The sequence below is a fragment of the Acinonyx jubatus genome, chromosome A3, assembly GCF_027475565.1.
Source record: "Acinonyx jubatus isolate Ajub_Pintada_27869175 chromosome A3, VMU_Ajub_asm_v1.0, whole genome shotgun sequence".
Classification (NCBI taxonomy): domain Eukaryota; kingdom Metazoa; phylum Chordata; class Mammalia; order Carnivora; family Felidae; genus Acinonyx; species Acinonyx jubatus.
This window is the reverse complement of record NC_069388.1, coordinates 55,823,501-55,846,064: the sequence shown is the minus strand read 5'-3', so window position 1 is coordinate 55,846,064 and position 22,564 is coordinate 55,823,501. Positions and strand designations below refer to the sequence as shown.

General features: G+C 39.5%; 1 non-coding gene across 1 annotated transcript; it reads left to right on the top strand.

Moving 5' to 3' along the window:
* The first annotated feature begins 20,760 nt into the window (after window positions 1-20,760).
* LOC113602609 (U6 spliceosomal RNA) lies at window positions 20,761-20,867 on the top strand. Its single transcript, XR_003424093.1, has one exon. It is a non-coding gene; the product is annotated as a U6 spliceosomal RNA (small nuclear RNA).
* Window positions 20,868-22,564: the final 1,697 nt, after the last annotated feature.

Genomic DNA, 22,564 nt, shown 5'->3' with positions numbered 1-22,564 from the left:
CTTTCAAGTGGAGGGTAAGTGTGAAAGAGAGCAAGGGGAGGAAAGGGATCCATGGGACATTGCCCACGTTGGTGTAGGTATGAAGAGATATACAGTTATGAAGACATGTTTAACCAAGATTTAGGGCTGCAGTGATAATAATCCAGCTGAAGAGTGCACTTGATGCATAGACAATGGGGGGAAGCAGGATATATTCAGCAGAGAGAACCATGATAGGAATTTACTCTCACAAAACTCTGACAAGGAATTAGAAAGGGGGCAGAACTGAAAGCACGTAGTCCAGTTAGGAGGCCATTTTATTTTTTTTTATTTTTAATTAAAAAAAATTTTTTTTTCAAAGTTTATTTTATTTTTGGGACAGAGAGAGACAGAGCATGAACGGGGGAGGGGCAGAGAGAGAGGGAGACACAGAATCGGAAACAGGCTCCAGGCTCTGAGCCATCAGCCCAGAGCCCGACGCGGGGCTCGAACTCCCGGACCGCGAGATCGTGACCTGGCTGAAGTCGGACGCTTAACCGACTGCGCCACCCAGGCGCCCCAGGAGGCCATTTTAATAGCCTAGATAAGAGATAAGAACATGAACATACAGAATGTTGGATGCCAATACAGGAATACTTCCAAGATAGAATGGATGGTAAGCAGAAACGACAGTGGTGAGGCAGGTTGAAGGTGGAGTCACGAATAAGCCTGAGGCTGCTAAAAGAGAGAATGGAGTGCAGACTACCAATGATAGAATCTTGGTGAATACTGATCTTGATGAATGCTATATTGAGACAGAAGGTGGAGAGAATCAAAGGGGTGTTCTTCCCGATCACATAGTGTAAAACTTTGCACCAGTAACAAGTGTGTGTGAGCCCTTAGTACATAGTGTGTTTCCTCCAATCACACTTGCAAAAACAGCATTATAGTGTTTCAGTATCCACTCAATCCAATGCCAATGATCAGAGTGGTGATTACATTAACGAGCTCAATTATTGAGATCTGGAAACTGAGAAATAGAATAAATCTTTTTTTTTTTTTAATAGAACAAATCTCAACCAGAATCGACCAGTATGATTTGGGTGGTAGCTAAATATAATCATGCAAATGTAAATATGGTTTTCTATAAACGTGGATATCTGCCACTTAACAATGCCAGGTCTGCATTGTCACCTGGTATTAAAACATTAAATATTTCCATAACATTAATTCAGCCTCTAAGCACGTAGATTTTCACTTGGGTTCTAAATAAATAAGTAAATAAATAAATACATAACATAACATAAATTAATAAATTATAAAAGATATCTGTCAATTTTATTTCATTTTATTTATTCATTTTTTAAAAGTTTATTTATTCTGACAAAGAGATAGGGAGAGCACAAGCAGGGGAGGGGCAGAGAGGGAGCGAGAGAGAGAGAGAGAGAGAGAGAGAGAGAATCCCAAATAGGCCCTGCACCCTTAGGATGGAGCCGATGAGGGGCTCGAACCATGAGATCATGACCTGAGCCAAAACCAACGGTCGGACACTTAACCAACTGAGTGACCCAGGAGCCCTAAAATATCTGGAAATTTTAAAGCAGAATACAGACCGATGTGAATTCCCAACCAGTCCGACATTGTAATCTAAAATGTGTCAATTCCAGGCACTTCAACAGTTAATCCTGTTGGACTTCACCACTGTTCTGTTCCTCTCACCAATAAAATCTATTCTTCTCAACTTTCCTTGCAATGTGTTTGGGTTCCTGTATCAAAACTTTAATTCTAAATAATAACATCATAATTACAAAGCTAAAAGCCGCAATTGTCAACTCAACACAAACCAGATCATGTTGCTTTCAACAGAGATTTAAAAAAAACTGGTAATTTCATATTGAGGCCAGACTATATCTACCTGAGTGACTGAAAATCACAGTGAGAGTAGAAGTACGGGGATACAGAAGCGCAGATGTCCCTAGGTAAAAACTTCAGGTTCTATTTCTAGATTTCTTTCTTCTTTATGCTAATTCTTTGTAACAGGGCTAAGAGTCATTTTCTTTGATTGTGGATGGAGGGAATGACAAGGGATGAACCTCTTGAGATGACAGCCTGACAGCCTTTAAATCAAGGAGGATCTCTTTCTTAGCAAGCCTGAAGATTAAACAGACTAATGAATCAATGCTTTAGACCATCCACTCCTGGGAGAACACATCAGAGTCCCATCAACAATGGTCAGGTCAAGGAACATTCTTTCCTGTCAACGGGCAAGTCTTCTAATGTTGCATTGAAAGTCTGTTCCTCTCTGGAAAATTACTCTATTTAATGGAGACAGATGTCACTCCACATAATTTGATATTTCGTTACCAGGAACCAAGAAGTAAGATCTTTTCAACCAACATAGAATTGAAAACTGTGTGGTTGTGTGTATTTTACATTCTGAAATCAGTTTCTTTCCTCCAATGATCAATTTTATTTTTAATAGAGAATTTTTATTCTACTTGTCTAAATGTTCCCATAAAAAAGCAGTATGCAAGGTGCCAGCTGCCTTCAGAGTTTCCTTGAGATGCCTTGATCTGTCACCATTCAGTGGATATGAATGTAAATTTTAAGAGACTTAAATCTTAAAGCTTTCAAGAGTTCTCTGAGTCATACTCCTTCTCACCTGCAATTTATATCTCTAGATTAATCATAATTTCTGATGCATTTCTTTTGAAGCTGTTAATTTTATTTGAGACAGTGGTATATGTGCAGAACATAGAGAAGCATAAATGCAGATTTTTTTTTTCCTCCTCCACCAGGCAGTATTATTCTGGAATATAAAAGTATGTGAACATAGCAGTGAAGTTCCAAAGCAGATATTAGATTTTTATTCTAAAATGAATCTTGATGATGCATATCTTAATGAATAGGAGATATGAATTTCTTTTAATTAAACAATTCGTTATTTCAATTAAACAAATTTCATTTTGTTTCATTGCCATCCTTCAAGTATGGGCAACTTTTGTTTCCCACATTCTATTTCCTGTTGCTTCTCTGCTGACATTTTGCAAGTGAAGAGAGAAGCAAACTATGAGCGCACGTCACTTAGTTTTAATACAATATTAGTATCTGATCTCTGACTCATTAAATGACAAGGCTTGTCATCTTTGACTTGGTACTATTTAACATTGCAGGCCTGTCCCTGATAGCTCTAGTACATATTATTCCCTGAAACATTTGTGAGCAGTACGCATGACAGAATAAGAATTAGTTTAGCAGGGAAAAGCAAAATGGTTTCATTTCTGGTGTGGAGATATATCATATTTCTAGATCACAACTATTGATTCTGGGGTCACTGTAAACCAATCTTCAAAAATTGCATTAGTTATTGACTTATCTATATTAACTTTTAAAAATGTGTTCTAATTTCAAAATATAGATACGTAATCTACAATTTAAAAACAATGAAACATTAGCAAAAATTGGCTTTTCATTTTGAAACTGTAAATGCTTTTAATGAATTGGTGCTTGGATACCGAGCTAGTTTAAAGTCACCAGAGGCCCAGGTCCTTTATTTCCTTGTTTAACCATGACAGGAACATTGAAAGAGTGGCTGAAAAACAAACAAACAAACAAACAAACAAACAAAACTCACCCTTTTCTCACGTCTCCATGGAGATTTATGTAAACCCAATGCATGCTTATTAAGTAGTAAGTTCTGTTAGAAATGCCAAAGAAGTCACGGCCTCTCCCCTCAAGGAACTTGTAATGTTGCAGGGTGATGTGAAAAAGACACAGGAAATAACTAAATAACATATCCAAGGCAGCATATTAATAATGCATGATAGTACAGAGGAGATTATTTAAATAAAGACTGAGGAATTTAAAGTAAGGGAAACTTTGCCTTGTGCTTTGGTGGGTCAGGGAGGGAAGCTAGGTCCCCATGAATGTACCTGCTAAAGGAAATACACATGTAGGAGGGGTTAATTGAGGTGAGGGGGCTGATAGAAGTTTAGGGGCCTGGAAGGGCTTCTTGGGGAAGGGCCCAGTTGAGGGAAGATGCTGGAATTAAAAGTGACCTTTCTTGGGGCACCTGGGTGGCTCCGTGAGTTAAGTGTCCAACTTCGGCTCAGGTCATGGTCTCTCGGTTTGTGAGTTCCAGCCCTGCACTGGACTCTGTGCTGACAACTCAGGACCTGGAGCCTGTTTTGGATTCTGTGTCTCCCTCTCTCTCTCTCTGCCTTCCCCCACTCGAGCTCTGTCTCTCTCTCAAAAATAAATAAACATAAAAAAATAAATTAAAAAAAGTGACCTTTCTTCTTTCCAGTCTGGAGGCTTTTTGACACTGGATCCCAGGAAAGTATTTATATGCTTCTTCTCTCTCCTTCAGGTTGTTGCTTGTTTTTCTGGAAATCATGCTTTCCATGAATGTTCCTCCTATAGCTCCACAGGGTGGAGAAAGGATGTGCCTTGTAGAAAGCGATACAGACATAGGGGTCCCATGGGACATCTGCTGCTCTTGGCACTTGAGCTTTCTGATTCTCTGGATACCCAAGAGATGATAGATGGTGGCCAACTGTTGGGCCATTGAGCTAGCAGTGTTTGCTCCAAGTGTTTCCTCATGCTTAGCGGCCCAAGCAGCCATGACTGTCAATGCTGGTGACACCTGGCATGGGGTAGTGTCACAGTTGTAAGAGCTCTGGGAAGGAAGCACAGAGCTCTAGCTCCTTCTGAGATAGCCTGTCCTGATCCTTCATGGGCCTCCCCTTCTTTATAGAAAATGAGCAAGTTGGGCTACAGTATCTCTAAGGTGCCCTCTAGCAATTATATCCTAGTATTTCATATTTGTTCCAAAGCTACAAACATTGGCGTAGCAAAGAATATTTTCCCAGTACAATTCTTAATTCATGCTCAATGAAGAAATAAAAGAAAATCAAAGGCTTTACTAATGAATTTAAGATAGTCTCCTCCCTATGACTACCACCATTTGAACAGTGAAGCCTCTAAAACCCAGTTCGGTGATGTTACTCCACCCCCTTAGCCAGGGTCTTGCGGTATCCCCCCAGGGTTATCTAGTCCTTCGTGGCTGACTTTTCAGATGGACCTGTTGAGGTTCCAAATTCACCTGCAAGGAGAGGCAGCTGGGACTTTGAATCTGAGGCTCAAGACAGAACCTCAGACAGAGATAGGAATTTGGGGTTCTTAAAAAAATGGGACCCTCGAGACCTGACCTTAAATACTTCCTCTCCACTCCCTTCCTAGTAGAATGAAACATTAAATAACCCATTGTATTCACCTAGTGAGTTAGTGGTAATACTCAGAAATCCAGATTTCTAGTCCCCCAACCTAGCCCACAGACAGTGCTTCCATTTAATTAGTCAAATTGATTGAAAACTTAATTACACATAGTCCCACAGAAAAGGGAGTTATGATAATCACACATGCAAAGCTTTAGGGATGCAAAGTAGAGGAGGGCCAAGTTTGTGGTAGCCAAATGACTGGGAGAGAAGAATTCTCATCACAGCCATGCTCTCTTCATGGGGGAAGCACTTCATAAAGGAAAATGTTTTCTCTGGAAGTGGTTTTTCTGCTGGTAACATTTTACAAAGTAGAATTTAAAACAGGAAAACAATGGGTGCCTGGGTGGCTAAGTCAGTTAAGCATCCGACTCTTGATTTTGGCTCAAATCACAATCTTAAGGTTTGGGAGATCGAGCCCTGTGTCAGGCTCTGAGGTGCTGACAGTGCAGAGCCCGTTTGGGATTCTCTCTCTCCCTCTCTCTCTCTGCCCTTTCCTGCTTGCACTCTTTCTTTCTTTCTTTCTTTCTTTCTTTCTTTCTTTCTTTCTTTCTTTCTTTCTTTCTCTCTCTCTCTCAAAATAAATAAACTTTAAGAACGAAACAGGAAAGCAGGGTTGGAGGTTTTTATAAAAGGATCTAGATGAACACTTTTTTTTAAAACTTTGAATTTGCAAGCGAACTGGAGACAATTGATCTAGTTTGGAAATCCCCGGGCAAGGTGCAGTGCTGTCCTTGACGCCATTAGCAGATAAGCAGATATTCCTAAGTTCCGACATTCTTATGAGGCACTGGTGCTCCTACGCTGGTATTTATTGGAAAGATTAGGGAGACAGTTTGAAAAATCTTATAAATCAGAAACATGACTCTCGTAGGAAAGGAAGTGTGCTCGCAAATCTGAGGATTGGCATTCCTCACACCAAATATAAAATGAAAAAGAAGATAATAAAATAAAATAAAAAAATAAAATACTCTCTCGTCCCTCCCTTTTTTCATGTTAATACAAGCACACAGCAACAAAACAAAACCCCACAGTCTAAAGAAGCTCCTCCTCTGTTAATGACTTCATTTTAAAAAGGTTTTCAAATTGTGCTTTTATTCTAAAATAATCATTGCCTATTTTTCTTGCAATGTTTCTGAAAGCCAAAAATTATATCACACGGGCTGCCTACCTGGTGGATCTGTGTAGAGAATGCCAAAATAACAAATTAGAAATTGGGTCAACATCGTTAATTGATGCATTATTGTGAGGCATAACTCTAGTCAAACCAAACACACACACACACACACACACACACACACACACACACACACGAATATAACAATCGGTTGGCCCCATTCATGTGTTTCTTTTTTCTTTCTAAACACTGATTTAGCAAAATAAGTTTGCTTAAGCTTAAAATGATAACCAAGAAAAAAACTAACCTTAAAAAAACAGATTTGGGATAGGATTCTTCTTCTATTATTAGCTTATTTCATTCTAAAGATAAGGAAAAATAATTAGAAGTAGTTATTTCCCTAAAGTTAAATACAAAAATGATTAGTAAAGATTTAAGTGAAAAACAAATATAACTTTCAGTTTTCCACAATCTACAGCTCATCAAATTCACAGCAGAGATAACTGAACATATCAAAGATTTTTAATTGGATTAGCCATTGATATAATCTCCTGAGTACATTCATTTGTCACATGGAGGCTTTGTCTGTCAACTCTAAAGAAAATATTACCCTTGAAAATGTTAAGTTGGGAAGCATTTCAAAACTGTCCCTTATTCAAATTGTAGCAGACTATTTTGACAAGCAAGTGCAGAGAGCATTTACAGACAATAAAGGGCCTTGCCTTTCTCCTTCTTTGGATGAAGGCAAAAGGAAGGAAGAAGATTGTAATTTGTCTCCAGGAACATTTGTTTTCTCAACAGGACATTAATTCTCTTTGAAACCAGTGGTGTATATATTGGGTATACGATGGGTTTGATGATGCTGATCATTCAGCCATTATGTTACATTCTCATCTATGACTCAAGATTCCAAAATATGTCAGTAGCTCTTGTCCAGAGGTGAAATGTAATCTGGCAAGGTGGAATGACCATAAAGACCCCCCATATATATATGTATGTGTGTATATACACACATACATATATATATTTTTTTCCTTTCTCCTGAAAGAAACATTAACATGGCCATTGGGACCAAGGAGTAGGCCACAGGACCCAGAGCTGAAGTTTCCAAATAAGAAAGAGGACATGTATTGCCATCAGCATGCACCATGCCCTGAGAATCTGGACTATGTATATATCGACTGTCCCTGAAGAGGGAGGCTTTTCACTGTGACACCAGTGTTGCCATCCCCAAAGTCCTCCCACTTCTCAGGCCATTGTATTAGTTTTCTATGCCGCGCGACAAATTACCACAAATTTAGTGGCTTCAAACAACACTTACTACTATTTTACAGGTTCTGTAGAGCAGAGGCCCAAGCACAGCATAGCTGGGTTCTCTGTGCAGGGTCACGGAAGTCTAAAATCAAGATGTCTGTAGAACTGCATTCTTATCTGAAGCTCAAGGTCTTTTTTGTTAAACATTCATTCATGTTACTTAAAGAACTCAATCCCTTGCAGTTGGAGAACTGAGGTTTCTTGCCTGTCACCTGAGGATCCTTCTCAGCTACTAGCAGCTGGTCTTAAGTCGTATCCATGGAGCCCTCTTATAACACAGCATCTTCTTTAATGCCAACAGGAGACACTTGGGTCTGCTAAGAGGGAGTCTATAACGTAACTCAATCACAGGAGTGACTATCTCATAACCTTCGTCCTATAACATGATCCAGTCAAAACGAAAATATTCAGCCAGAATTTGGGCATCCAAAATTAATTATAACACTGGTCTCAACTGAGTCCAGTACCGAGGTGAAGGAACGAGGCTGCCAGTTATGGAGGTTACAGAAGAAAGCGTTGGTGATGAGATAAAATGAGGGTTGAGGTTTACCAATGGCTTATGACATGCCAGGCACTCATTCCATATACTGACTCCCATATCCCGCAACCCAAGGACATCTACCTCTGTTGATGTCCTTATTGGATGGCTAAGGAGATGGGGCGCAAAGAGAGAAAGTAATTTCCCGGGACCACATAGCTAATAAGCGTCAGGACAGGACACAACAGTAGGCAATCTGACTCCAGTCCTGCCTCTCAGAAAAAAGAAGTGCAACAAATCTCACACACCCCCAGGGTATGCATTCAAAAGGTTGCCTTGTCTTCTGCCTAAGGCAAGGAAATATCTAAATAATTCTTTGTTGATTAGAAACTATTTCAGATAAAAAGGACTCCTCTCATGCAAGAACAGATTTTAAATTGTAAGTTCCTGGCTAGTAGTAGAATGCAATCGTGGATCCCTTTGTGCAGAAAGTTAGGGCTGTGCTGGGGCCAGAGTGACACTAAGGACAATGGATCAGAACCAAGAGGTTCAGAGTTTTGAACGGGGTTTACGGATGTTTGGCTTTTTTTTTTTTTTTTTAAATACTTAGTTAACCCTACTAATTTGGCTTTGGACTCTGCCCTGGCATCGTTTTAGGCTCCCCTGAATTTTATTCCGTCAGTGATCTTGTGGCTGTATATTTATTGTAGTTTATCATGTCTACTTAGTATAATGTCTGAAATGGGAACAAGGCAACAAGGTATGCCGTCCTGATTTATTTCTCTCTTGCAAAATTAGACAAAAATTAGAACATTTTCTGTATGTGTCTTAAATGGTAAAATTCTGCTGAGGTATACAAATACAGTAACTATTGCGAGAGAGAATCCTGTAATAAAGTTATGACCACGTTTAAACCGTTAGTTTCATCCATGAACATATTAGTAGGAACTCCGAAATAGGTAACTAAATAGAGAAATAGACTTGCAATTAAAACTAAAAGAAAATGAGTTAGCTAAATTCAGGACTGACATGATTTTTTTTTTTTTTTTGAAAAACACATGCTAAAAAAGTGTAAACAATACCATATTCTTGTTTCATATTTCTTTTCTTATAGGAGTTTTTTGTTGTAAGTAATCATAACACCAACTAAAGTATTATTTAAAACAACACTCTTTTTGGGGCGCCTGGGTGGCGCAGTCGGTTAAGCGTCCGACTTCAGCCAGGTCACGATCTCGCGGTCCGTGAGTTCGAGCTCCGCGTCAGGCTCTGGGTGATGGCTCAGAGCCTGGAGCCTGTTTCCGATTCTGTGTCTCCCTCTCTCTCTGCCCCTCCCCCGTTCATGCTCTGTCTCTCTCTGTTCCCCCCCCCAAAAAAAATAAACGTTGAAAAAAAAATTAAAACTACAATCTTTTTTAAATTTTTAAAAAATGTTTATTTTTTGAGAGAGAGAGAGCACAAGTGGGGCAGGGGCATAGAGATGGGGACAGAGGATCCAAAGCAGGCTCTACGCTGACAGCGGTGAGCCCGATGGGGGACTCGAACCCGCGAACTGTGAGATCATGACCTGAGCTGAAGTCGGATGCTCAACCGACTGAACCACCCAGGTACCCTTCAAGCTACAATCTTTACTCTTTATGGATCTTCTGTTTGCAAATTTGTCTACTTGCCAAAATTTATTTGTAACTCTAAAATCAGTGCCTGTATACTTTCAGGGTCACATGCAAACTTGCACAGAGCCGGGGGCAGTCTGAGCCACCTTACATATTTTCCCACCTGAAGTTGAACAAGGGTGTCCTGCCTTTTCATCCCACTCTCTTACAGCAAACAAGCTTCCTTCTCCTGGTATTTTCAGTGCCATGTTGTTTGCATTTTTTAAAAGTTTTGTGGATTTCACTGTTGAAAATAGCTCCTGCAGCAGGTTCAGTGTTGATGAATCAACAATATCTATCATTTAAGGTGTCTTTAAACCGAAACACACATAAAACAAGGTTATGTGTTGATCCGGTGATGAAGATTTTGTGACCAGAAGCTCATGGGAACCTAACCTTTCCCTTAAGAGCAACGGTTCAGTGTTTGTGATATCTTTGTAGAACATAGCTACTATGAATTACAAGAATTGACGGTAATTCTAATGTTTAGTTATTTGCTTCATTGGCCAATGAATACTTCAATTTGTGTGAAATTTTTACAACTAGTGGATGATTTAAAAATTGAATATCCATTTTGTTACTTGAAAGCTAGGAGAAGGAACACTCCCAAATCACGCACAACAACATCCATGAGATATCATCTTTAATCCAGAAACAATAAAGAATATATGGTATATGTTCAATATAAGGAAAAAATTAAATTATTAGGGAGATATATATATATACCACACTCAAAATATCTCATTCCCCTCTTGTCCCTAATAGAAAATGAATCCCAATTTAATGTAAGATACAGCAATTGTTTTTTTTTTTTTAATTTTTTAAATGTTTACTTATTTTTGAGAGATAGACAGAGTGTGAGTAGAGGAGGTGCAAAGAGAGAGGGAGACACAGAACTCGAGGCAGGCTCCAGGCTCTGAGCTGTCAGTGCAGACCCTGATGCAGGGCTCAAACTCACGGACTCACGGATCATGAGATCATGACCTTAGCCAAAGTAGGCCGCCCAACGAACTGAGCCACCCAGGCACCCCTAAGATACTGCAATTGTAAAAGTAGTAGAAATTCTGATGGTCTGCGAAATTTCTGTTCCTATACTATAATGCCAACTCAAAATTAAATGACTCTGTTCTCATAATCAAACTGTCAGGATAATTATTTACTTTTTGGGAAAAGCTTCATATTTATTCTTATACCTCATAGCATCATCCTACAGTAGTGATGTGAACCTTTGATTGAATGTTGACTTTTGACCCTCCAACCATTTAGTAATCCACATGTGGCTACACTGTCTATTCAAGTGAACTTATACTTTGATCCCATTTGCGCTTAACATAAGAGATACCATCTAGTACCTGCAGATGATACACGTAAGTCTTACAGTAATTTGAAAGTTCAACATAGCTGGTTAATATTTGTACCAGTCTCTTCTTCCTTTACAAAAATACATGTCTATCTCGCCAACTCATCCATTTAACAGGGATTGCTGAGCACCTGTTTTGCCATGCTAAGAAATGTGCCCGGAACTGAGGACCAAATCACATTACGAGGGACGGTTCCTGCCTTTGGGAAGACTACAATCTGGTGAACTCCTTTGGGGCAAGAAAAGGTCTTATCCAATTTTGTCATTATGGTGCCTCTCAATGTGTCTGCTGTATCCTCAAAATAGGAAGAAGAAAAACAACATTACAAACCAGTACTGTAGGGCCTATGCAAGCAGAGATACAATGTGGCTGCATGAGACATTTTATTGCACAAGTTCTGCCTTGTACAAACTGTGGTAAAAGGCCTACAGTTATCGTCTCCATGTGTACTTGAAATAAACATTTACAAATATTCATCAGCCCTGAATGTGTATTTTTTATGCTTTTACCATTTAGAAGAATAAAGGAATTTATTACGATGATTTCGCCGCTAAGGGGTTAATTCTAGAAAATTTCTCCTCAATCTAAGAGAAGTAAACCTTTGTAACGATACCTGGAGAGGGGAAGAAAAACATTCTTATTCATCAGTAGGAAAAAGTGAGTGTTCTAACACATTGAAACACTCCCATAAATGTCGATGTTCCCTTTCCCCAAAATATCGGCGGCTCTGGTACAGATCCGTGTAGTGAATGAATGCCATCTCATATCTCTCTCTCAAATGCTATCAGTCATGGACTAGTGAGGCCATGTGTAAATGATAACTTATCACTACTTTATTGTTTATAAAGTGGTTCCATGCATAATTTATTCTTTACGATTGTTTTGGTCCTTTCAGGATGCTACAATAAATATAATGCAGACTAGGTAGCTTATAAACAACAGAAATATATTTCTCACAATTACAGAGGCTGGAAAGTCCAAAATCAAGGTGTTAGAAGATTCAGTGTCTGGTCCTCGCATAGCAAGAAAGGTGAGGAAACTCTCTGGGATCTCTTTTTGTAAAGGCACAAACCCCATCCACTAGTACTCCAGCCTCATGACTAGATCACCTCCCAAAGGCCCCACCTCCCAAACTCATCACCTTGGGGGTTGAGTTTGGGGGTAGACGAATACGAATACGAATACGAATTTGGGGGTAGACACAGACATTCAGTCTGTGGCAATAGCTATCTTATGAGTCTGAGCTTTCTATCCCTTTGTAAAGGTCAGGATAATGAGAGTCTGAGTTTTATGCCATCGGCTCAAGTGGTTCAAATAGCAAGATCTGAATTATGCTCAATTCTAGATTTTTCCATTTGACATTTGTGGCTTTTTTAGTCCACGTACATGCCGACTCTCATCACTCTGGTGGAAATCATTAATCATTTGTTGGGCCCAAACCTTCTTATATCTCATAGTATCATATAAATAATCCAAGTAATACTCAGCCAACCAGTGGTAAAGCATGACCAGGCTATTGATTGGTGTCTCTTGTCTGCACATTCCAACTGTCCCCATTCCAAGCTTTCTGGGTCCTCCTGTTCTCACACCCCTATCTCAGCTCTCATCCCCCACCTGAGAGACCCATATCCCTTTCTGGTGCACAATCTGGCATCAGTCTCTAGAATGAGGTCCCTGAGCTACAAGTATCTCATTCTGGTCCAAAAGACAACACACACATCCCCAAATACACTTCAGGAGATAAAGTCAGACAAGCCCAAGGAATGCAGAATTTGTGATGATACCTCACAACAACACAGAATAAGGAGAATTCTGGACATTATAATTTCGGAATGACTTCATGTCCATTTCACTTCTGAGCGCTCAAATCTTAGGGTTTCATGGAGAAAGATTTTTACCTTTTTAAGCAGCAACATGCACACTCAACAAATAAAACAAACAGAACAAGAACATTTTTTTTTTTTTGCTTCTTGAATGAACAAGGTGATGATAAGAATAGGGGAATAGGCTAAAACATAAATTCAATGAGGACGGGACAGTTTGTTTGCTTTGGCTGTTTGTTTGCTGTAACCAGGAGCCAACAGCATTGCCTGGCATACAGCAAGCGTTCAATACATATTTGTTGAAAAAAAAAAATAACAACAAGCCAATTCAACTACCTTACGTAGAGTCAGCGCCCACTTTCCACCACAACCCTGTCGTGGCAAACCGACAAAGTTAAATCAAAGATGTATATTTTATAATGAGCTTCCCATATACTATTTTGGGGATTCTTTTAATCTTCATCAGGAATCTGATAGAAATATTATGTCCTTTAGGAGATGAGGTAACTAAGATACAGACATTTCATGTCCAGGAGGTAAAGAAAAACATCAACGTGATGTGGAAAAAAAAGATACATAAAAAATACATGTAGATATATTGACATGAATGCAATGTTATTCACATCACACTAGGGAGTTACATTTCTCTCTCATCTTGTTGCCTTAGAATGCAGAAAATGCAAAAGACCATTTCCGTCGTTCAGAACCCAGATGAGTTCTATGGGCTCCCCCGAGAAGCTGAGTCCCATAACCAGCCATAGCCTCCTGGGCTTTTGGTCCCTTGTTCAAAGAAATGTGCTTTTTCACAGCCTGATTCCCTGTCTTTACACCCTGGCTTGCATTTCCCTCCAGATATGTGATCTGTTGAAGTCAGTTGTGCATCCTTTCTCTGGTATGATTCTCACTACCATCAAGGAGGATTTTATCCACGACTAAACAGAGGTGCAGGGCCACTGGCCCTGAGTCATCCTACAAGTCAGGTGCAGGATCAGAAACACCATCTTGGAGTCTTCCCCCCTCGCAAGCCTTTTCACCGATCTCATTCAGTTATAAAGTACAACCTTTCACGCCCAAACCTGGGTGGAAACTGTGCTCGATGCAAATTAATATTGTAGTAAACTCGCATGTGTGAAAATGCAACTTTCACAATTGCAAACCCCTAACTGCGGTAGACGGTGTTATACGCAAGTAACAATGCAGGTGAAGCAAAACATGGCTATAAGTTACCTATCGCATGTACCTAAATGTCAAACGAAGTCGCACAAAGAATATTACTGCTATAAAAAATAACATTCCCTGCAAGACATGTGTATACATACAGGTTGCATGCATACAGTCTGGAATGTAGCTATTGCAGGCTAAAATTATGTGACGGACGTAGATATTTTCTCTTCCTTTTCTTTGCTCTATAATTCTATTAATCCAGGTGGCCCTCAGAGTTTCTGAGAGTCATTAATGGCTGTTGATTGTCATTCACAGAACTGGACCATAGTACCTCCAACTTGTATAGGAGGTAAGTCATACTCCTGGGGAATAAGTGAATTCTATCATGTAACAGATAAAGATAATCACAAAGACAGTTATGGATAAGTCACAAAAACACATTGACTTGTCTTGTCCTCAATTCAAAATGATTTTATGAAAAAGAGAGAACATCTTATTAAATTGGAAATTTGGTTGAAAATCAGCCTGGGAAAATACGACAGCAAAACCAATACATTGAAGGACCCAGATTAAAATAGTTCTAGAAGTAACTGAACATATCCCAATTTCATCCTTAACAGTTTCTACTAAAACTAACAATGATTGCAGTGAATAATTAGCCTTTGTGTCTCTTCACACTTCTGCACGTTGAATTTATAGTTTTAACACACAGACTTTTCAAAGAAAGGAATGTTTGTTTGACCTACCTGTGTGTCTTGAAATATGTATTTAGCACAGCTGTTCTTGTGTGTTAAACTCATCACAAAATGCAGCTTTAACGTAACCCACCATTGATCTGCAGTAAGTGGAAACAAACTCTCTCCTTAATTAGTATCATCCAATCCCTTTTTTACATTTCTACAGAACACACACTGTGAACTGTTTAATGGACTATTATTTAGAAAAGTGGCAAAGAGTGCACACACACACACACACACACACACACAAAGACATAGGGAAAATGAAAACCAGCCGTGTCAATGAAAAATATGTTGTGAAATAATGGGAAAAAAAGATGTTTCGTTAAGATGAGCCTTCTTGGCATTTCACCGTAGAGATGAATGGCGCCCCAATTACTGCCAACAATGGATACGGAGATACTGAGATTCATTACCTTCAACACCCTTAACTGTCTACCAGTGAATTCGCTTATCTGCTCCTTTTTCCACAGAACCTGCGCGGAGGGGGGAGGAATAAACAAAGAACTGAGTGGAGTAAATGTGTCACAAATTACCACAAACACACTGTGACTCAATGCACTTTTCATTTCTCTCCTCATTAACTGTGCCTTGCTCAAAATGAGCGACTGGGTCCAAACATAATCAAGTCCCACAGATAACAATTGACTTGACTGCTGGGGCAGTCACCACCTCCTAGCTACTGGGAAATAAATTCAGAAATAAAATGAGTTAAAATAAAATTCACTCTGCTCTCTTTTCGGCGCTGAGATAATTTGAAGACCATCAAGGCCCAAAGAAACAATCCATCTCCCTGTGAAAAAGAAGGCCTCCGTGCCACCGCCAATAAGGCATGCCTTTAGTGTTATCAAGAGTGAGTATAATTACACAGGGAAAAGGCCATCAAAGTGTCTTGGGCACTGGTATTTTTTTCCTGAGGTCTTTATCCATAGTGCTACCTGAAATAAAAATAAAAGTCGTATGAGGGAGCCAGGGAGCAGGGAGGGAGGATGGAAAGAAAAAAAAAATAACCGCTCAGATGGGCATAACTGACCTATAAGTAGGGGAGTGCGTTCAAATGCGTGTGTGTAGACTCCTGTGGACCTGGTCTTATCAAAGCAGTGATTCCCCAGCAAAGCTGTGGAAGGGCTTCTTTCCTGTTGCAGAGATTTTCGTGCTAGCCAGGATACTTTATTTCCCTCTAAAGCAGAACGGAGTGCTTGTAGGAGATTCAGTCACTCGAGGAAGTTGGGGGCTTGCCTCTTGGGAAGAGAAATGCAGGTATGAAAGCTTTCGGGTTTTGCACAGAGGAAATGGAAGGGATTCACGAAGTGTGTTTCAAATTAAGACTAAACCAACACTGCCAACAGATGACTCTGAGTCTCCCTTTATTCCATCTGAAATTTTACTTTCCGCTTTAACTTCATGGTGGTGCTCCCCATGTCCCAGCCCCTGCGGCCCCCTTTCCGGCACCAGAGATGCTGAATCCTGCCTCTCGGTCCCACTCTATCCTGGAATCTGGACTGCCTGTTCTTGGGTTCCTTTCCCTCTTCTGTTCTTGAACCTAGCTCATCTTGGAAGCCAAAAGCCTAAAGCCTACTTTCTTTACCCTCACTGAGGTTATTATTTCTCTGAACTGGACGTTAGATTGAATACAGATGACGTGAGTTCCTGATCATTCTGGGAGTGACTGAAACAAAACAGAGAAAGTCATTTATACATGACATCGTGTCATTAGTCTAAGAGGTAGCAGGGCAGTTTGCCAAGTGAAACCAAGTTTCTGGTATATCAATGACTGAAACCTCCTTGAGCAGCGTCCATGCTTCTAGAGTGTATGGTGAGTTTCATCTCTGCCGTAAGTTACCATCTTGCCAGCAGTTTCATTTTTTATGTCCCATATCTCGGTGCCAGGTGCATGTGACACAGGAGATGAAAAATAAAGGAATAAATTGAGGGCAACCTCTATGTCAGCAGCAGAGTGCTTCTCAAACATGGTGACTTTCAGAATCACCTTGAGAGCTTATGAAGAACATGGAGTGAAATTCTCTGCTCTAATGCTAATCACAGGCTTCTGAAACATACTACCTTCCATGATCAGTTATCCTCTGCATCCTGCTGGCTCTGGTGACTGCTTGGCTGATAGTGAGCAGAAGAGTTGGGTTGGTCTTCTCTTTATCCCAACATACATTCGATGGTGGCATCTATACATACAAGCACTGGAGAGAGAGCAGAAAACAAACTCAGAAGAGCTGGGTTTGAAAAGTGGGCAAAGGTAAAGTTTGAACAAGATGCCTGAGTACTGGCCATGACAGGTGAAAGATTTATCTAAAGTCTGATGAGAGACAATTGTATTTACTCAGAATTGTATGCACTTATAGTTTTTCTTACATTTGCAATGATTGAATACGTTTAAATGCCAGCCATCTTAAGCTATAGTAAAATCCCCATTGATGGGATTGTGATAGGATAATTGGCTCATTCCTGTTTCATTACCTGACAGCTCGAAATGGACACATGCAAAACATTTACAATATACCCATTCTACAGAAAACAAGACTTATGGTCAAAGAAGGTAAAAACAGTTGTCACGTAACTTCCATGTGGCAAAGTTGAAGTCATGCTTGTCTGGCTGTTTGTGTACCCCCACCGGCATTTATTGCCTTGTTTTGTCTTTATACCTCCTCTGGTTGATGGATGATGTCATGCATTGACCAAAAAGGTTTCAGCTGGAAAAAGGCCTGTGAAATCCAGAGGGACCATCCAGTAGAGAGGCCAACAAAATAGCGTGTGGCAACCTTCCAAAATTCCACCCCAAAAATGGAGCGTTTTAATTTATACCACTTAAAGGTACTCTAAGAAGAACATTAACTCGGACCAATGCTGCCAGACAGCTCTATGCTTTATAATACTGTGAAGATTCTAGCAGTTCTTTTTAGAATTAGGTGCTAGAGTTGGAGGGGAAAAAAAAGCCTATCTCACTACATTTTTATTCAAATAATACATAGAAATTTTGAACAACTCTGAAATTTAGTGGCACGCAGTTATAAATCCAGTGAGCTAAACCATGCTGGTTTTCATTATACTTCCATTTAATTTTCTAATTAATCTCAGAAAACATTAATTAATTTTGTCTTTTTCACAGTTGGCCTGGCACCCTTGGGCCTGAAACACACAAATATTGCTGGCCTCGAGCAGTAGTAATCAAAATTTCTAATTTGTTTGAGCACGCCACTGTCTTTCTCCTTACTTCTTTCTCTGACGGGTACTTTAGAACCCTTTAACCCCTTGGCTTTAGATTTTCTACGAATTCATGAATGAAAAAATGAGTAGATATCTCAGGCCAAAGAGATATGATAAGACAGAAATAAAGCAGGTCGAAGTTTTGATACGGAGACAAGAGTCGGACTCTGTGCTGGGGAATTACTTGTTTACGTTCCGGAGTCATCGTGATCTGGTGCCATTTTGAGTGTGGCATTACCCTGACATCTGCCCAGTGATCCCTCAGGATTGACTGCCTGACTCATCACATAGTGTTTGCAATGTTAACTCACAATGAAGTACGTGTAGAACCACAGAAAAATGGACACCCCTAAATGCCAAAAACGTTAGAGTGGTTAGTTGCCTCTTACCTTCTTCCAGCAAAAGAATTTATCTCATAATTTCACTTTTTGCCAAAGCAACAACAAACAAACAAGCAAACAAACAAACAGGAGAGCACAGGAGATTGCCATGTGTCAGGGAGTCCAATTTTGGAAGCAACGAGAGAAGAGTGTGTTACATAAATGCTAAAATGCAGTGGGAAGTGACTTTTGGGAAAGATATTTGAGCTGTAACGCCAAAACATCATTTAAAATGAGTAATTTGTCTCTGTTGACTACAAAGGGCATTTAGGCTTTCTATATTTTATAATGTATATGTTGAAGTAGTCATCATGCCGTTCTACTGAAAATGCCTTCGAAATTTTATTGTGAAATATACCAATAAAATGTTTGTACTGTATACTTAAAAACAATAATAGTAAAATTAATGCCCTTGGACCCACAACCGAGATTCGGAAACAAAACATTTTCTGTCCTTAGCAATTCCCTCTGTGCTGCCATCAAGAGTAGGTCCCTCTTTCTCAGAGAGATAATTATAATATTATCTTGAATTTGTGCCAATTCTTTGCTTTTTCATTCTGGTTGTATTCATATACCTGTATCCTCAAGCACTACTTTATTTACTTTCACCTGTTTTGGAGCTTTTTAATCAGTAACTGTGCCACACTAAATTCCCCTTTTTCAATATTATGCTTTTCAGATCCATTCATATTAATGGATGGACAGTAATTCACTGATTTTGACAGCTGCACTTCATTATGTGAATATAGTAACATTTAGTTGTCCATTGTCGTTACTTAAGGTTATTGGTTGTTTCCAGGATTTATTATTATTATTATTATTATTATACATATTTTAAAATATTTTATTTTATTTTATTTTATTTTATTTTATTTTATTTTATTTTATTTTATTTTATTTTATTTTTAGAAAGAGAGAGCACACGAACAAGTGGGAGGGGCAGAAGGAGAGAGAGAGTCTTAAGCAGACTCCATGCTCAGCACGGACCCCAACACAAGGCTCAATCCCATGACCTTGGGATCATGACCCAAGCCAGTAGACAAGAGCCAGATGCTCCACCGACTGAGCCACCCAGGTACCCTTCAAAGATTTATCATTATGAACAATGTTGCTATGGACATTTTCAAAAGCATCATTTGGTTCACTTGTGCAACCAGGTAGGATTGGACGTGGGGATTGAAAGGTACGTTCATGTTCAGCTTTAAATGGTAATGACAAACATTTTGCCAAAAGGTGTATCAGTTTACCCTCTTACCAGTAGTGAAGTTTCTGATATTTCACATCCTACTCCATGTCGGATATAAACTGATTTAAAAAAATTTTTTTTAAATGTTTATGTATTTTTGAGAGAGAGAGAGACAGTGTGAACTGGGGACGAGCAGAGAGAGGGAGACACAGAATCCAAAGCAGGCTCCAGGCTCTGAGCTGTCAGCACAGAGCCTGCTGACACAAGGCTTGAACTCACGAACCACAAGATCATGACCTGAGCCGAAGTTGGATGCTTAACTGACTGAGCCACCCAGGCGCCCTGGATATAAACTGATTTTTTAAGAAAATATTTGACAATTCAGTGGGTGGGAAAATGTATCTTATTGTAGTTAAAATTTGTATTTCCATGGTTCCAAATAAGATTGAGGCTCTTTCCATGTATTTAACAGCCTTTTTATATATCTTCAGTGAAATGTCCTTCCACGGCATTTGTCTTAATTTAAAAAGTCGATTTGTTTTTCTCTTTTTGATAACATTAGGAGTTCTTTACTTTTTCTGAATACTACTCCCTTGTCAGTTATATGGATTAGCAATATCTTCTCCCGTTTAATGGCTTATTTTTTCACCACAATCGTGGCCTTTTTTATAAATAGAAATTTGCAGTATTAAAAGATTTAAATTTATCAATTTTTATTACAATTCCCACTTCTTATGGCATGAATTCTTCTTTGTATTGAGGTCATAAAGATGCTCCTAAAATGTCATCTTAAAATTTTAATTATTTGGCTTCTGCTTCTAAGCCTTTAATCAACCTGAAATCGATTTTGATGTGTGGTTTCAGGTGGGAATCCAATTCACTTTCTCCCATATGGGTAACCGACTTGCAAGTTAACAAGTTAGTTTCCGTTCTACTGACGGAGAACGTGAAACTCCAAGACAGAGACAGAGGAGATCTCGTTTGTTATAGCTGATAGAAGTAGCCAGACTGTCGTCATTTCCGTGTAGGCTCTCCAAGCCCCATTCCCACAGGGCAGGGGATGCCCGAACACGAATTGTGTTATAGGATAGGAAACCCGCGCTCGCTTTGGCAGCGCATATACTAAAATTGGACCCATACAGAGAAGATTAGCGTAGCCCCTGCGCAAGGATGACGCACAAATTCGTGAAGCGTTCCATATTTAAAACAAACAAACAAACAAACAAAACCAAAAAACAGAGAGAGAGGAAACCCAAGCTTAAGGCACTCAAATCTTTTTTTTTTTTTTTTTTTTAAGTTTATTTATTTATTTTGAGAGAAAGAGAGAGTGAGCATGTGTGAGCCGGGGAGGAGCAGGGAGAGAGACAGATAGACAAAGAAACAGAGAGAGAATCCCAAGCAGGCTCCGTGCTGTCACTGTGGAGCCCAGCACGGGGCTCGAACTTACAAACCATGAGATCATGACCTGAGTGAAACGGGGAGTCAGATGCTCCACCGACTGAGCCACCTAGGCGCCCCTCAAATCGTTCATGATAGGCAATGAGCCTATCTGAAGTTTGCCCCAAAAGGAAATATTGTCTTTTTCGCATTAAATTCATTGACTTTTTGGGTTACAATGGATATCTTTAAATTTTAAATTCTGTACATAAGATGCATCTCAGTTTATTCCAATCTTTCTTTTTCTCTTAATAAAGTTTTCAAATTTTATCCATAAAGACCATGGCTATTTTTGTTCAGTTAGTGCCTGGACAATGTACATATTACTCATTTGTTCTTATACATCAGATATTCGTTTCTGTAATATTTTGTCTTTGGTACTTCTGTCATAAAGGAACACTATTGGTTTCATTGCTGACTTCAAATCCAACAACCATGCCCATCTCTGATTTTTCCAACAAGCTTTCTGTTGACTTTGTTAGGTTTTCTATGGTAATTATACCATCTGCCGTTAGGGCAGTTTTATTTATTTTTTTCAACAGAAGGGCGGTTTTATTTCATTCTTTCTTGGTTTTTATTCCTCTTTTCTTTTTTAACCTGTATTACAGCACTCCTCAGCTTCAAACCTTACAATAGCTCATTTTACTCAGATCAAAGCCAATCTCCCTACAATGCCTGGGAGGCCTAAGGTGGCCTCCTTACGCCTCTGAACTCTCCATACTGCTCTCCATACTGGTTCCTTTGCTCCAGGCTGACTCAACACCTTACTATTCCAGAAACTTGCCAGATACAGCTTGCCTCCAGGGCCTCTCCAGGATCAAGTGCTATTTGCATGAGCTGGGAGTCAGTGGCTCCCTCCCACTTTACAACCTAAGCATCGCACTTGCCTTCTCTTGTCCAGATTTTGCTTTACACTTAATTTTATGTCTGCCTGGAAACTTCTTGCCTCAAATATCTGCATGGCTTAATCCCTCACTCCTTTCAGGTCTTTGCTTAGATATTTCTTTGTCAGAACATTTAAAATGAACACTACTTGCCTACACAAGCACTTTCTAGCCATCTTTCTCCACCCCCAGGTCTATTGAAAAATAATTGACATAAAACATTATGTAAGTTTAAGGTGCACCATGTGATGATTTGATACGAGTATATTATGACACGCTATTATAATTAGGTCTCTTAGCACATCCTTCACCCCATCTAATTACAAACTTTTTGTTGTAATGGGAGAACATGAGAGCTCTATTCTCATAGCAACCTTTAAGCATACGGTACAGTATGGTTAATTATAGTCACCACCTTGTACATTAGGTCCCTAGAACGTATCTTCTACCTGGATGTTTGTACCTTTTGACCAATATCTGCCTATTTTCCCCACCCCTCTGCCCCTGGCAACCACCATTCTGCTCTCTGCTTCTATGAGTTTGATGTTTTTATATTCTGTATGTAAGTGAAATCATACAGT